At 56.3% G+C, this 16323-nt stretch overlaps 1 long non-coding RNA gene across 7 annotated transcripts in view; it reads right to left on the reverse strand.

The window, feature by feature from the left end:
- LOC105853450 overlaps positions 1-16323 on the reverse strand; it is a 136841-nt gene that overhangs the window by 6963 nt on the left and 113555 nt on the right. For all 7 annotated transcript variants that reach the window (XR_001145302.1, XR_001145303.1, XR_001145307.1 and 4 more), the window contains one exon: positions 4808-4929. This is a non-coding gene — a long non-coding RNA (uncharacterized LOC105853450). The remainder of the gene's footprint in view (positions 1-4807; positions 4930-16323) is intronic.

Genomic DNA, 16323 nt, shown 5'->3' on the forward strand with positions numbered 1-16323 from the left:
CAGAGGCAAGCTGACTGCCGAGGGAAAGCAGAGACCACGGGAGGACACCCAAAACCCCCGCAGGATACGCGGCTGCCTGTGCCCACAGGGTCCCCCCAGGGGGTCCCCCTGGGGGTCCCAGGGCCGCCTCGAGTTCCAGGCGCCCAAAGCTGTGACCACGGGCAAGTTTGAGAAATAACCCAGTTCTGTCTAAGCGAGGAAGAGAAGAGCAAAGACCAGCAGCCGGGCCCCGCGCAGGGGAACCCCGAGCACCAGTGGACAGACTGCACCGGCACAGAGCTGAGGGTAACTGGCCAGGGCTCAGCACTTAAAGGGGTCGGTGGGGCCGAGGCCACCAACCCCCCCCCCACCCCCTGCAGTGTGTCCACAGCTGCCCTGGCTGCCCCGGCAAACATCAGAGGCAGGCGGCTTACACAACAGATGTGCTTCTGGTCATTCTGGAGCCCCGAAGCCCAGGATCAAGGGTTCTGGTGGGGACTAGCTTTCCCGCTTGCCGAGTCCTCACATGTGGGGGAGAGAGGGAGCAAGCCCCAGGGGTTCTTCTTCAGGGACACTGATTCTCTGAGAGCTGGGTCCCACCCTCATGACCTCATTTAACCCTAATTACTCCCATAATTCAAATACAGCCCCGCTGGGGAGGGGGTGGGGAGCGCTTCAGCCTAGGAGAGGGAAGATGGGGTGCACAGATATCCAGCCCCATAGCGGAGCCCACAGGGTACGCGGCACACGCTTCTCCCTGTGTACTGGAATGGCTCATCTACCTCATCTGCTCTGTTGTGTCCCACACTGGAGACAGCACCCGGCCCACAGCCAGGAAGGGAGAGGCCCAGGAAGGGGCCAAGGCCACATCGGGATAGTCCCACACTCGGGCTGGGCAGGGCGGCGGCAGCAAGCGGCACGCCCCCTCCCCCTTGAGAGAAAGTTCCACATCACCTGGAGAAAGGAGCTGGACGATGGAGGGAGGGAGATGGCCGCGGCAGAGAGGCCAGGGAGGGAGGGCGGAGCGGGTGGCAGGGAGCAGAGAGGCTCTGGCAGCCAGGGAGAAGCCAGACACAGCTGCTGTGTGGACTGGGGGTCCCCAGGTTTGAACACCTGGATTTAGAAGATCCAGGTTCAAATCTGAGATCCACATCACCCAGCAGGGAAGGCTCATCTACGAAACCTTGCTTTGTTTCCAAAGCACCCCTCTGTGAACACAGGCCTGTCCCAGGGCTGCTGACATGAGACACCCCCCCCCGAACCCTGCTGGGCAACACAGCCAGGGATATTTATTCCCACAGGGCCTGGAAGCTGAAGTCCAAGGTCAGGGTGCTCACATTGGTGTGGGGGGGCAGAGAAGGAAAGTCCTCTGCAATGTGAACTATTCTAAGGACACCAATCACGCACCAGAAGGGCTCACCCCAAGACCACGGCCTCCCCGCCCCAGCCCCACCATGCCAGGGGTGGGCTTCCACAAGGATTGGGGATCGGGCGCGAAACAGCAGTCCAGCGCCACAAGACCTATAAGCCAGTTTCTGATTTCTTCCAAAGCAAGCACACGGCTTCTCTCTTCTTCCTTCCAGGGCCTCTGCAGAGAGGCAGTGTTCTCAGCAGTCATGGAATACAAGAAAGGAGAAAGCGTGAAAAAGGACTTCATAAACTGCAAAGCCCAAAGCAGCTAGCTGTGCTTCCGAAGCAGGCAGAGGGCCTCTGAAGGACTGAGGGCCTCGCTGGCCCAAACTCAGGGTTCTCAAAAGTGCATCTCTGCCCATCCACATAAACCTCCTCCAAGCATGCCCTGTGCACCTGCGCTGTTGTTGGGAGCCAGGGCAGGAGAGAGCCAGCCCCGAGGCTGCTCTGAAGCCTCCCACCGCCCAGGATAAGCTCCGAAGAGAGGGCATCTGTGGGAGTGAAAGCCTGGCCTCCCCTCTATTCTAATTAGTATGATCACTGCCGCCAGCGTGACCTGGGGAAGAAGGGCTGTGTGGCCTGCTGGGTAATTGGACGGCAAGAGACCGCACTTTCACTTTCAGGAGGAGAACAGTACCCCCACCTCCTCATCAGCCCCCCCGGCCAGGCACCCCGAGGAAGCCTGGCATCCTGGGCTGTGACCCATGTTCCCCGAGACAAAGCCTGGCACGTTTCCCCTAGACTTACCAGTCCCTCCTCTGCATGGGCCCACCCGTTTGACATTAATTAAACTCTGTCTTCACTGCTAAAAATAAACTCCAGGTCAAATGCAATGAGCCAAAAACCTCAATATGAAACCACAAGAAACTGTGATGACAGCAAAGCAGGCCAGCGCCGGAGGCGTTCTGAGGGCACATTTCTGCTTCAAGTGCGCCATTCTGAGCTGGCTGGGCTCTTCCGGCGCTGGGAGTAGTAAGGACAGGAAGCTGCCCTCAACTCATGTGGATGCCTGGCGGCTGCAGGCCATGGCCAGCTTGTGTCCACAGGCAGGAGGTGCCCGATGCCCTCTCACCAGAAAGGCCAGCTTGGGAGCGCCCATCTGGGCCCGGGCTGCCCCCAGGAGGAGGCAGGGCCGGGAGAGCAGTCAGAGAGCAAAAGGAGGGTGAGGAGGTTAGAAGGGTGAAAAGAAGCAGCCCCATCTGCCACGGAGGGCCTGGGGTGAGCGAGAGCAAGAGGAGCAGGGGGGCGGGGAGAGGTCAAATTGCAAGGGTTCATGCTCACTTTCTTGGGCCTGGGTCTATATTCCCATGACCACCCTCACAGGGCCTGTCCACTCCACTATGGACAAGGAGAGGTACATAGGACTTGCCAGCAACCCAGGGGCTTGGGAGGTGAAGCTGGTGCTCCGTGCCAGGGCAGGGAGGTGTCTGGTGCCAGGGCTCTGGCTGTGGGATGGGAGATGAGGCCTGTCCCCCCACCCCCGTTGGCTCATGGCCTACAAGCAGGCTGCTGCTGGGATGCAGGCAGATGGGCACCCTACGGGGCAGCAAGGTCTCCGGGCCTGGGAGACCCACTTGCAGCAGCATAAGTGCTGGGCCTCTCTGAGTCCCCACACAGACCTGCCCCTGCTTGGCTGTGTGTCTCAGAATACAGGCCTCCACCCACGTTCCCTCTCCCTGCTCCCAGGGGCAGACTTGTAGGGAAATCCTCTCCCTACATCCCCAGACAGCCCTGCCCAGCCTCTCCTCTGAGCACAGAACGCAGGCAACATGGCTCGTATTTGCAGCCAAGGCCACAAGAAATGGTCCCTCCTGCTTCCAGCCCCTCCCCCACCCAGACTGGGGTTCTATCTGCCCCTCCCCAGACTTGGGAACAGCAGGCCCAGCCCTGCAGGTGCCCAGGAGCGGACGGCACAGGAGCGGACGGCACAGGAGTGGCCGCTGGGCTCTTCCCGCACGCCTGCCTCAGATGTGTGGCTCCCGAAACACACACAGCTCAAGACTGGCTGGGTGCTGGAGTGTGCCACTCACAGGAACATCCCAGGGCAACAGGGGCCTGACACCGGAAGCAGGAAACTAGATGATGATGCGAAATCCGGGAGGGCGTCCCACAGTCAAAGGCACTTCTAACTGCTAGCGGGTCAGCCCCGGTAGGTCTCTACAAGGGTTCTCCAGGAAGCGTCCTTGAACATGGCCCCCGTGTCAGGCTCCCCAATCTGGACTGCAAGGCCGGGTCTTCTGCTCCCCCTCTCCTGGACTCAGCACCAGGAGATACAGATCCTTGGATGCTGCCGGGAGCGAAAGAGCAGCACCCCAGCCAGCCTGGCTTCCCTGTGACCCACGGCCCACAGGCCCCCACCCGCCCTGTCCCCTCACCGTTTTCCAATCTGGGTGGGGACATGTCCCATTTCTTCATTGTGTGAATTATATTCTTTTCAATATCTTGTTTAAACAACTGCAATTGACCTCATTCTTCATGCTACACCTTCAAAACGTTCTTTTGATTCTTACTAATGGGGGAGCTTTTCTGCTCACAACAAGGGCACCATGAGTTGAAGGGGTGGGTGGGGGTGGTGTAAGCACAAAACATAAGGGAACCAGGAGACAGGGCTTACATTGCGGGGCCGGAGGGCATAATCAGCTCTATTCAGGGGGAAGGTGATTCACGAGCCGCTGCCCCGCACAGATTTCACCCCACAGATGAAAGGCGGCAAGAACAGAGGACTTGCAAACAGCCTGGCGCAGGCTAGGCACACGGCACGGGCATGAACTAGGAGGACAGGAGCACTCTTCTGCTGGACGCATCTGCGCCTCCTGCCAAGCAGCAAGCTCAGTCCCATCTCCACTGTCTCCTTCAGTGCCCATGACACAGGCATGGCCCCATTCTGCAAAGCAGGAAACAGGCTCAAAGCAGCTAGGCGATGATGGGAGGTGAGACAATGGCAAAACCAGGAATGCCGGTGGAAGCCCAAGGCTCTGACCTCCTATCCTGTCGCCCAGCCAGCCTACCAGGCGGTGCGAGGAGGAGGGGGAGAGGAGGTGGACGCTGGGCCCGGGAGAGAGGACGAGATCACACCCTGGAGGCCCCCAAAGGCCTGGCTCTCACAGCCCCACGCTGCTCCTTCTCGTGCTGTTCCTACGAATCTCATCCAGTCAGCTGGGCATCCCCAACTGCTGCCAGGAGCCGGACGTGTGCTACTGCCCCAGCAGACGGTGGCCTGGCTCGCCCGGAACGGAGGGAGAGCTCCCGAGCTCATGTCCTGAGGGCCTGAGTGTGTGCGGGGTTTCAGGAAGTCAGCGCAAGCCGCAGAGAGCAGCTGAGACTCCAGGCTGACAAGCCCAGAATCGTAGCCCAAGTGCCCCCAAAGGTCACCAACTCCCAAAGATTTGCTGGAGCTGCAGAGGAGACAGTCCCTTACCTGAACTCTGTAGACACTGCAGCTTTAGTTCAGGGGAGGACGCTTCTCAAGTCCCTCTGCAGCCCTGGGTGAGCGGTTTTGCTTTCCGATTAAAGCCACCTAACTCCAGGCGTCACAGAATTCTAGAGATAAGCAATAGAGAGGTAGAGATGTATTAGCACACGGCGCACTGAGAGATGGCTCACGCGCTGCCTACACATGCTGAACTGTCAGAGGTGCAGACTCCGCTGGGCAACGGGCTCGCGCCGGGCGCTTGTCCGATGTCCAGACATGTGGACGGGGCACCGCAAGCGGCCAGCTCAGAACACGTCAGGTCTCCTGACTGCAAGATCCCACCCCGTAGAGCGTGTGCCCGCTTTCTGCAAAAGCGCTTTCACACATCCGATTCCTGCCACTCTGGTGGAGAGGAACAGGGCCCCAAGCCCTGTTCTGAGAGCGGCCATCCCTGCGCCTAACCGGGTCTGCCCACGGCAGACTGAACTGTGCCCTGGGGGGTGCATGAGGTTAACCTTAGCCTGTCATCAGGTTAACATGTAAGGAGTATCGCTGGCATCATGCATGATCGAGGCGTCAAAAACGTAGCTGCACTCCAGATTCTTATCCTACCTGACAATCCGGGTGGCTACAGGCAGTGGTCACAGGGATGGACAGAGCAGGGAAAGGGACACCGGACCTTACCCTTTATGGGGGTCCTCACATCAAGATGGCTGCTCAACCCAATGGGCTCCGGCACTGGGCCCTCTCTTCTGCAGGGGTAGTGTGGCACCCAGAGTCACGACTGCATCAACGGGGGTGGTCCTTCTCCTCCCAGGCCTCCCTCCAGCCTTCCCGAAAAACCCAGCAGCCAGGTCATCAGAAGTTAGGGGCTCAGTGAACAGACACAGAGTAAAAAACACCTGCAGTGGGTGGATTATAGTCTACACCTCACCCCCAGACGCCCCACCTGGGTAAAAGGAGTGAGTTGTGCCAGAGGGGTTCCAGAAGCCGAGCACGGAGCTGCAGGTCACGGGCCCCCTCGCAGGGTGGTGCTGAGAGGGCTGAGAACCCCGAACATGAGCTCCTACAGAGGAAGGAACTCTTTCCGAGGCAGCCAGATTGATTAATGTTTTTAATTAATGTTTTAAAGCGCACACACACGGAGCAATGTCCCGTGGCAATGAAGGAACTCAAACGTCTCATTTCTCCCAGGAGCTGGCCCAGCAGAAGGCCCGCCTGCTGTCAGGGCAGGGGCTGCGGGGTCCTGGGTGGCCAGTGGCAGGCTGCTCAGCCCCTCAGCTGCTGTCCAGCAGCCCCCACACGCGTCAAGGCAGGCCACGGACAAAGGAGACTGCCTGCTCCCTCCCTCCCCTCCTCAGGAATCCTGCACCCTGCAGAAGAGGGAGTGGGGTACAGATGATGTGAAGTAGGTCTGGAGCAGCTGCCACGCCCAGGCAGTGCCTGATGCGCTGTCCCATAGCCCGGACATCAGGGCTCTGTGATGGACCGAGAGCTCCCTCCCGCGCCAGGGCCTGACTCCGTGCAGGATGGTGATGCTGGTCGCACCCGGAGCTTTGATGGATGGAGGGCCCGGAGCTCCAGGCCCCCAGGACAGGAGAGGCAGATGGGAACCCAGAAGCTGGACCTGGGGCCCCTGTGCTCTGGGGTCTTCTTCACTCTGCCAGTAGAATCCTACACATCCCAATCTCAGGGTGTCTAATGCTCACCACCACACAGAAGTTGGGGTGGGGTTACCTGTGTCACCAACGAGGACATGCAGTACCGGAGTGTGACACACAGACAGCTCTGAATAATTCTTGGCCTCATCGCCAGGGCGGCCAGCCTTGAATGCCACCTGGGTGTTGCCAGGGCAAAGGGAGTAAGGGCGTGTTGCTGGCGGCCAGGACCTGCCACCCATAGCCAGGGCCTCTGGCTGCCCTGCAGGAGGGAGAGAGCGAGCCGGCCATGAAATGAGCGGCTGCTGAGGATCCCTGACCTGGAAATCACCCCCATGCCATCCTGCAGGTGCCTGGCAAGGTCCTGATCCCCCTGGAAACGGCCCTGGGAGGGGACACAAAGGCCCCTGGGCCTCTCCTGCAAGGTCGGCGGAGGCAGCAGGCCTCCAGCCTGGCTCCAGGATCGGCGAGATCCAGCAGGCCTGGATGTCCAGGTGGGTGCACAGAATGCGGGTGGCCACGCCCAGCTCAGAGTGGGCATCTGAGCTTTGCTGAATTTGGCCTCACTGCTGAGTTACTGCCCCAGCCTGGCAGGCGGATGAGACATTCCTGATTTGAACCCCAGCGCTGCCACTTTCTGGGAAGGCAACCATGTGCCTGTCACTTGACCTACACAGGCCTCCATTTCATCATCCACAAGACGCGTGGGGCCACTAGCTACCTGGGGCCAGGGAGGATCCGAGCCGACAGAAAGCTGTGCTTGGAGCTCAGGAGTGAAGCCCCTCTCCAAGGGGAGGACCATTCTACAAAGTGACCTGTCTGAACTCCACACACGTCAAGGTCCAGGGCAGCCACCGAACTGTCCTGGGAAAGGAAAGTGAAGAGGCACAGCTACTAAGTGCAGTAGTGTCTGGACGCCGGGCAGGACAGTCCGCAGGGCCTGACTGGGCAGCTGAGGAGAGCAGGTCTGGCCTGTGGGCTAGATAACACGACTGGAGGTGCCCAGCTCCCCGGCCTGAGGGCCACACGGCGGTCACCTAAGAGAAGGCCCTGTCCTTAGGAAGTAGGCCCTGGACACTAGGGATAAAGAGGCATTGTGGACTGCACTCTCCAACACTGTGCTGTGCGTGCCCATGGCGGGGGGGGGGGTGGATTCTGAGTTAACTGGTGAATCTGGCTGTGCACCTGCTCTTGATAGCACCCTGTAATTTTTCCTGCCAGTCTGAACTCACAGCCAAAGAAAAGATGGCCAGAAGCTGAGAAGCAGCTCAGAAACAGGTGCCCAGGGCTGTGTCAGGTCCACGCGGGTCTCTCACAAAGCCGTCTCTCTGCGCTCACAAGTGCTGCAGAAAACGACAAGGGTTTAAACTGCTCCCTTACTTCAACAACCAACACTTTCTGCCAGAAAAAGAAAGAAGGATGGTTGGGTATGACTCATCCCAGCGCTGCTTTTGGGGCCAGGAAGGGCTCCTCGGACAGGAGGGGACAGATGTGCACCGCCGCCCAGGGGCTTCGCTCTCTGACAGCTTTGTGCACCTGCTCTTCCCAAGGCCCGCCAGGCACGTTCTATTGTGAGAAAGTCCCCCTATTCCGTACTGGGGGAAACTGAGGCTCCAGGGAGGATCTGGCCCGGGTCTGAAGCTGGCACGTAGGTGACCTGGGACGTGAGTCCAGGTTGCTGCCTCTCTGGGGGCCCCACAGCAGAACCCAGAGACCTGCAGGGCCAGGAGCAGCAGGCCCCAGACCAGTCTGCCCCAAAGCCCAGGCCCAGCCTGGTAATGCTGAGGCCCCGGCTGTGAGGACCCAAGGGCACAGAGCCCAGCCTCGGCGCCCAGGCAGCACTGTCCACAGCCGCCTCTCGGCAAGATGCCAGGGGATGCACATCTTCCTTCCAGAACAGCTCGACACTGCAAAGCCAGGCGAAGGCAACAGCAGCGGTCTGGGGGCCAGGCTGGGAGGGGTCTTCGCTGTGAACCCTATTATCAGGTTTGGCCTGGAGAATGACTGAGCTGTTCACAACCACTGTGCGCTTTCAATTTTTAACACAAGAGGGAAAAAGAAGCTGTCTCCATTCCCACCGGGGCGAGCCCTGTGGGCGAAGCCCAAGCTGTGCAGGCCCAGGGAGCCGGGGCGTGCGAAGTCTCCAAGGCCCATCCTCACAGCTGAGGGACCGAAGGATCAGCGGCCCACAGCAGCCCTCTCACTGCTTTCACGCAGGGGGTCAAGAGCTGGTCGCACCCCCCCATCAGCCGAAGAGCGGGAAGACCCTGACTGTCCCAGTTGACAGCTCGAGCAGCACAGACACCCAGTGGCAGCAAAGGCGCCCAGCTCTCTGGGAAGCTAGTTCCAGCATCCAGCCCCCTCCCTGCCACTCCAGGAGGGAGAGGAGGAGGCCCAAGAACGGGTAACGGGAGTCGGTGCTCTCTGGGTTTCCAGGGCCCACACGGATCCCCCTATGAGTGGCCCACACGGGCCTGTCGGGTCCTCTCGTTGAACTGCAGGAGACAGCACACATGAAAATGTTTGCAAGCCGTCAAGGGCTGTGTACCCTCTCCCATCAGCGGAGGGTGTGGTGGCAACTGGAGGAAGGCGGTTTCTGGGGATTGTCCTCACTGGTGGTTTTCCCTGAAATGTGGAAGCATTTTACCTCCTTGCTCTCTACCTCAAACTTTCCTTTTTGTACCTACGCTGACGTTCAACTTTCCCTCACACACATCCTTCCACCCCCAGAGTGTTAACTTATTAAATTAACCCCAAAGCTACATAGTTTTCATTTCATCAACCCCAAAAACCTCCCTTCCTGCCAATGCACTTGGGTCTTGTCACCCAGAACATCAAAGTCACTGCTTCCGGTAAGTGCCTGTCACATCTCTCAGGTGACCGTGCAGATGAAAGCAACCCCCACACAACAAGCACCTTCTGGCGCTCCCAAGGGTGGGCTGGGGTTGCTGGGCGGGGTGGGGAAACAGGGCACCGTACTGGCCACTGCTCTGCAGAGTCAAGCCGCTGCCGCTGGCTCCAAGTCAAGGGCTGCTGGGTGACCTCACAAGTCCCCTCCCCGTCGGGCCTCCTGCAAAGGGGGTGGGGGGGGGGGCAGCAACCTCTCGGTGGCTTTCAGATCTAAATTCACTGATTCCATGTCGTCCTCCCTGCTCAGACTCTGCACTTCCTGAACTGTAATGACAGTCATTTACATATTGAAAAAAAGAGCAAGATCAAGGGGTTGCAATACACTGTAGTTTTTGGTGACTCACAGAGGAGAAAATACATATTTCCATGAAGTGCAGAGTGGTCCCTCCACTCTGCTGTTACTCAAATGATGCAAAGTCGCTGGGCCAGCAGGACCCCTGGGGAAGTTCCAGGCTGCTGCCAGTTCGATCACAGTGAACACAAGCTAAGCAGGGAATTTCCCCGATGGACAGGTGCATCAACATGTGGGCTGATGGAGATTCCCCTCCCTGAGAAAAACTGTTCTGTACCTAATTTCACTCCACTGTCTTGGGAGCAGGGGAACACTAGGCCAGGCATCGGCTCACCGACCAGGAAGCCACACCCCCAGAATCCAGGTCACCTCTTCCAGGAAGCCAACGGCAAGCCACCCCCACCCCCTAGGTTCTGAACCCCATTAAGAGTAGTGTTGCCTGGGTGAAAGATCAGCCTACAGCAGAAATACCAGATGAGCCTGGACATCCTGTCAGAGCAGATAGTAAGGAAGTTACTTATCAAAGAACGTGAAAAAACAAAAAAAGAAAACAGAACTACTCACACAAAAGCTCAGAAACCAACCCAAAGAGGCACCTCGCCGTCAGTGCCAGAAATAGCACAGTGTGGTGATAGCTACTGTAACGGGCTAGGGGACATCAAATATATTAAAGTCCACACTCTCATCATAATTACCACTGGTCACCAGTGGAGGAAACAGTTGTGGAGGAAACTAACATTATATCTAGTTTTTGGTCCATATAACAGCAGAGGAAGTCGGTCAGGCTAAAACCAAAATAATCTTGACAGGAGCTGGTAATGGTTGAAACTGGAGGAGTTCCGATCTGCTCATTTTTTTGTGTATGTCATAAAGGTTCTAAAAGAAAAGCTAAAATAAAAAAATACAGGAACACTGGTGTCTGGCATGATATAGGAACTCAGAAATCCATTTCTGAAATATAAAACAAGTAGTTGCTGACCTGAGCCCTGCTGCTTGCATTCCGCTTAGAGAGCCCCACCGCCCAAGACACAGGGCCCAGCTGGGCACAGAACACCGTGCAGAAAATGTGACCCAAACGGGTGTCTGCCCACAGCCACTGCAGAGAAAGGGCTGGCAGAAGACGGCCTTCGGCTGTGAGCCCCAGACAGGGCCTTGGCTGATGACGGTACTGCTCAAGGCCGCCCCTCCTTCGGGGAAGCCCACATACAAAGCCCCCTCTCCATCCTGGACAATTCTGAAGCGCCGTTCCCGCCCCAGGACTCCCGTGGACTGGACTGAGTTCCCCACCTGACCTCAAGGCACCCCAGAATACACATCCCCCTCCTCATCCACTGTACAGCATCTGCTCCCAGGGAGTCCACGCTGCCCTGAGACAGTGCTGACCCAGGCGGCAGCCCCTGTGCCAGGGCGGGGCAACGATGCTCCTCCAGGGGTCCCCCCAGGAACAAAGGGGCTAGAGCCTGAGCCAGGCACTGACCGGAGACAACATGCACTGGAAGGGGTCTGATGCAGGCACACGCCTGATGCAGGCACAGGTCACTGAGGGGACAGACATGTCCCTTCCTCGCTTCCTCCAGTACCGTGCACGGAAGGAACTTGATGAAACTTCCGCTGAACGGGTAGAGGATGCCAGGGTGGACGAATGGATGAATGCACAGGCATGACGTGGCTGAACAAAATGTCTGAATCAGCTAGACAACAAATGAAAAATGATGATTAAGTACAGGTTAAACGAAGGGGGTTAACGTAAGATGTTTATTATCAAAATTTGTAAGAAACATTAATGAAGAAGAGAACAACTGAGGAAGTTCATGGAAAACTCCCCAGAGGAAGCAGCCAGGGGTCAGTCGCTGGAGAGAAGTGAGGGAACAGAACAGAGGACGGCACAGAGTGAGGCATCAGCCCTGGCAAACTGAGCCCTAAAGGCTCGTCAGACACGGTGAGCCACCTTGGGGGGCCTCCTGAGGTGGGTGGCCTCCCGTCCCGAGCTGTCCATCACTGTGAAAGAGCCGGAGTGCCCGGTTCCTACGGCAGGCTGCGGACAGCGGAGGGCACAGGTCACAGACTGCGATTTGAAGACTTTATCCCACAATAACAGGAAGCCACCCAGGCCAAGGAGCAGGGGAGCCAGGAGGCGCTGGTAGCTACTCAAAGGCTCACGCCCCGAGGCTGTAGGCACTTGCTTGCACTCTTATCTGCTGTGCTCCTGAAGGCATAGGTATTGAGGGGTGCACACCTCCGCACCTCCATTCCATGGAGGCTGCTTCGGGGCAGAATCAGCACTGGGGAAACCCAGGCCCAGTGGCCCTAAGAAATATACAGACAGGGCTCCCTCCCTGCCCAATCGGCGCTGGCCTGCTCCGGGAGTCCTCGCTTCTGCAGAGGATGCCTGAATCTGCAGACAGGAGAGCAGAGGGCAAGGGGAACACACAGGAAGTTGCCGTTTGTGCAAACAAGCATGAAGAGGACAATGGGAAAGGGAGGTTTACTCGGGCAAGTTACAAGGCCAGCGACGACACAGAGGCCATTCGTCAAGTGGCACAGAAAACACACATGCCTTTGTCCTACGACTACACGCTGAGCAGGAGCCTCCAGGAGGCTAGACGCTGGGACTTCAGAGGTTTAGACAGGATGACAGCTCAGAGAAGTGACTTCCAGAGCCACGGGATGCTGGGTGTCACGGGGAAGGCGACAAGTTGAGGGCGGGGAGAAAGCTCAGTGTTAAAGCAGACAGGCTTTCTGCGGAGCCAAAACGTGGGGGCTCCACCACTTCCTTCCTGTAAGACCTGGGCTAGTAGCGCCCACCTCCCCAAGCACAGGGACTTATCAGTGACACAAAGCCACAGAATGCCTGCAGGAGCCGCGCCCCCTGTGACTGAGCCAGGTGCTCAGTAGTGGACACTGGTTATTTAACCAAAGGTCACAGGCCTGTGTAAGAAGCATCTATGGGACCGCCCTCTCCAGCTACACCCCACAAATCCTCAGGGCTCGAGCATCTTGGAAGTCCTCCTGGGGGCTCGAGGACCTGGGACAGGGACACGGTGGGGGTGGGGAACCCATTTTAACCCGAACAGCTGTCCTTGAGCAGTGGTCTGGATGAGGCCATGAGGCCTATACAGATTCCACTCGTGCCAAAGAGGCTCGAGGGCTTTAAGTGAGCATGAGAGCTTCAATCGTTCGTCCTCTTATGCACTAAAGGAAAAAGGAGAAGGCTCGAGAAATGGGGGTGGCTTGTCTGAACTCACCCAGAAGGACAGCAGAGAGAAGGAAAAGAGCAGCTGGGGACCTGGATCTCACACACAGGCAGTGAGTTCAAGGTCTCTGGATACATACACGAACGTCTAAAGCTTGAGGCCCCCACACTGGGGACCTGGGGGCATGGGGGCAGCCCAAATGGCAGGCCCCCAAGCCCTTCTGAAAACCTGCTTCAAACAGCAAAAGTACAGAAAACAGAGAAGGCAACCCCAGGCAGAGAGCTGGGCCTGCTCCTACATCCCTCGAGGAGGCTCTCTCCAGGTCACGTCCGAGTTAGGGTGAAGCAGGACAAGGGGCCACAAGGCATGACGGGGAGCTCATGAGAAAGTCAGGGAACAAAGAAAGACCCCCTCCCCCGCCTTGTCAAGAAATCATGGCTCCGGGAATTCTGACAGGCGCTGCACAGAGCAAGGCCTGGCTCTCACTCCGCCCCAGGCTGCCCGGCTCAGGCGGCTGTCTTCCCCAGACAGAGAAGACCGACGACTTCTCACTGTAGAATGGGTCTCGGGTGATCACGGATCAACAGTCAGCCCAAGAATCCGCATGAAGGAAGGAAGCCCTCATGTGGACGAACCGACCGATCCGTCCCACAGAAGCCTTCGCAAGAGTCGCTCGACTCCAGCCCCTTTGTCCTGGGCTGTGGTGGGCTTCACACTATCATGGATCCCAGAGAGCAGTCACATGGCCCTCGGGCGACAGTGGGTGTAAGGATGCAGCAGCCCTGAGTGCGCAGCGTTCTGGGTTAAGGGCAAGTCTTCCTGGCACCGTGCTTTCCGGGTCCCTCTTGCTTGTGGCTGCATATTACAGATAAAAACTCCTTTTGTTTTCTAAGGATAAGGACAATTTCCCTTTGCACAGAAGGCATCCCAGGACAGGAGGGTGCAAGCGACAGTGACACCACCATCAGACACTACAAAAAAGGACTGGAAGGGGTAAGCCGAGGTGGCTTACAGCTCAGATTCTATAGGTCTACACTGAAGTTCCGAGGCCCAATCATCCCCAACTCGAAGGTCGGCCTTCCTGCAAGTCTGAAGTGTGGTCACACTTCCGTCAGGACGAGGCTCTCTATAACACATCCGGGGTTCTCCCAACCACCTTCAGCCTTCCTGGGGAGGACAAGTTTGCTGCAAAGAAACCAATTGAGGACAAGTTTGCTGCAAAAAAACCAATTGAAGCCCATCACAGACAGAAAGATAAACAGCATGAGCCTCCCAACCCCACAGGATGTGAGTGAGGTGAAGCACAAGAGAAAAATCAGAGAAAGCTATCTAGAAGCATGAGCAGCACTTTCACAAATAGGAAGCTTAACAGGAACACACGGGGACTTTCTTTTTCTTCTTCTTCTTTTTTTCTCCTTTCTTTGCTTCAGCTCGGAAACCTAAAAATAGTTGAAGAGTTGTCTCAAAGTTCCTGAAGAAAAATTCAGCCTCGTTCATAAGACAGCTATTGAGGGGCAAGGGATAAGTCTGAGGTCATGAAAACGACAAGGGCCAGTGCAGGTCTCCCTGGGGGTGACAAGCGGCGTCCACTCCCTGCCTTCTAGCTCAAAAGTCCATGTGCTAATCAGCATTTCCCACAAAGGCTCAATTTTGAAGCTCCCTCGTTTTAGGTAAAGGCTGCCTTGCAACTGGCTGGACTTGAAGGCGTCCACATGGAAAGTAACAAACTTGGCCAGAAGAGCAGCCAAAATCAGCATTCCCAAAGAGAGTTGGTAAACAAGCAGATAAAAAAAAAAAATTGGCCTCATTAAGGATTTAAAAAAGTAGAAACTTAACAAGAGACCATTTTGCATCTATCAAATTATAATTTTTGGTTTTTTTTTTTAAAGATTTATTTATTTATTCATATAGAGCTGGGGTACAGGCCAGAGATGTGGAGGGTGAGAGGCTTCTCACCAGAGACAGAGTGGGGAGCAGAACAGGCAGATGGACGAAGTACACTGCTGAGGGGAGCAGCGGGCGGGTCAGGGGAGGTCTGCCTCGCCATGTGGTCACCTCTGGGGCAGGCGGGAATCGAACTCATGCGGAAGTGGCTTAAGCTTCGTAGTGCTGTGCTTTAACCAGCTGCGCCACCAGGGAGGGCCCAAATTATAATTTTTGTTGTTTTTAAAGATTTATTTATTTATGCACACAGAACTGGGGTACAAGCCAGAGGTGTAGGGGCAGTGAGAGGCACAGTAGGCAGACTGACGAAGTACACTGCTGAGGGGAGCAGTGGGTGAGACAGGGGAGGTCTCCTGTGCCATTTGGGTCACCTCCCTGGCCAGGGATCGAACGTGGGCTGAGGCGGCCGCTGCGAGCTTCGTGGTGCTGTGCTTTAACCCTTTGTGCCACCAGGGAGGGCCACATATTATAAGTTTTCTAAGCTAATAACACCTGGTGTTGATGAGGTACTGGGGAAGCTGGAGTGTCCCATGTCGATAGTCACAGCTTAAGCAATCTGATGCGAAAGTCATTTGCCAATGTGGGTCAAGAGTCACAAACCTGTGGCTTTTGACTCAATAGTCCTTCTGCTGAGAATGTGTCCAGAGGGTTTTCCGAGAAGCAGAGAGGTATCTGCCCAAGGATGGTCATCGCCCTGTAGGCATTTCCTCAACCTACCAGGAATCTCGATTCTCTACAACAGAGAACTGGCGCAGAATAGGATTTATCCATTTAATGCACCATTACATGCACTTTAAAACTGAGGTGTTTTAATAAAATGGGAAAAAGCTTACGCTACACTGATAGGACATGGCAAAGTACTCCTTACACTTACACAGATAGAAAGTCTGAAGTTCGTGTATGAACAGACCTATCAGCAAGGTGGTTCCAGTGGGATGTGGTACTTGGGAAAAACACTCCATCCGACAAGGGGCCAGTTACCGATTTCATTTTCTTGTCCACTTCCATTCGCGGGAGTCGCAAAGCTGTTCATGCAATAAATGGCAACAGCTAAAGGTGATTTTTTTTAAGTTTTTTTAAAGATTTATTTATGCATACAGAACAGAGGTACAGGCTAGAGGTGTAGGGGCAGTGAAAGGACCCACCAGAGACAGAGTGGGGAGCAGAACAGTCAGATCAATGAAGCACGGCAGAGGGGAGCAGCGGGCGGGTGAGGAGAGGTCTGCCGCGCCATGTGGTCACCTCCGGGGCCAGCGATTGAACTCATGCTTAAGCGGCGTTAGCTTCTTAGAGCTCTGCTTTAACTTGCTGCGCCACCAGAGAGGGCCAATAATGGTGATTTTTTTTCTTTTTATTTTACGAAAGTTTATTTTTACATCATTTTGTACATTTTTTTTCCATCTCAATTGTAATCCCCACGGGTTTTCCATCACCAAGTCACCCATGTGCCATCACCATAATCCCGTGCATTTCCCTCCCCACCCCCACCCCGTTTTTGATCCCATTCCCCTCTCCCCCCCCACA

This window comes from Condylura cristata, unplaced genomic scaffold, assembly GCF_000260355.1.
Source record: "Condylura cristata isolate star-nosed mole 26May11 unplaced genomic scaffold, ConCri1.0 scaffold00009, whole genome shotgun sequence".
Taxonomy (NCBI): Eukaryota; Metazoa; Chordata; class Mammalia; order Eulipotyphla; family Talpidae; genus Condylura; species Condylura cristata.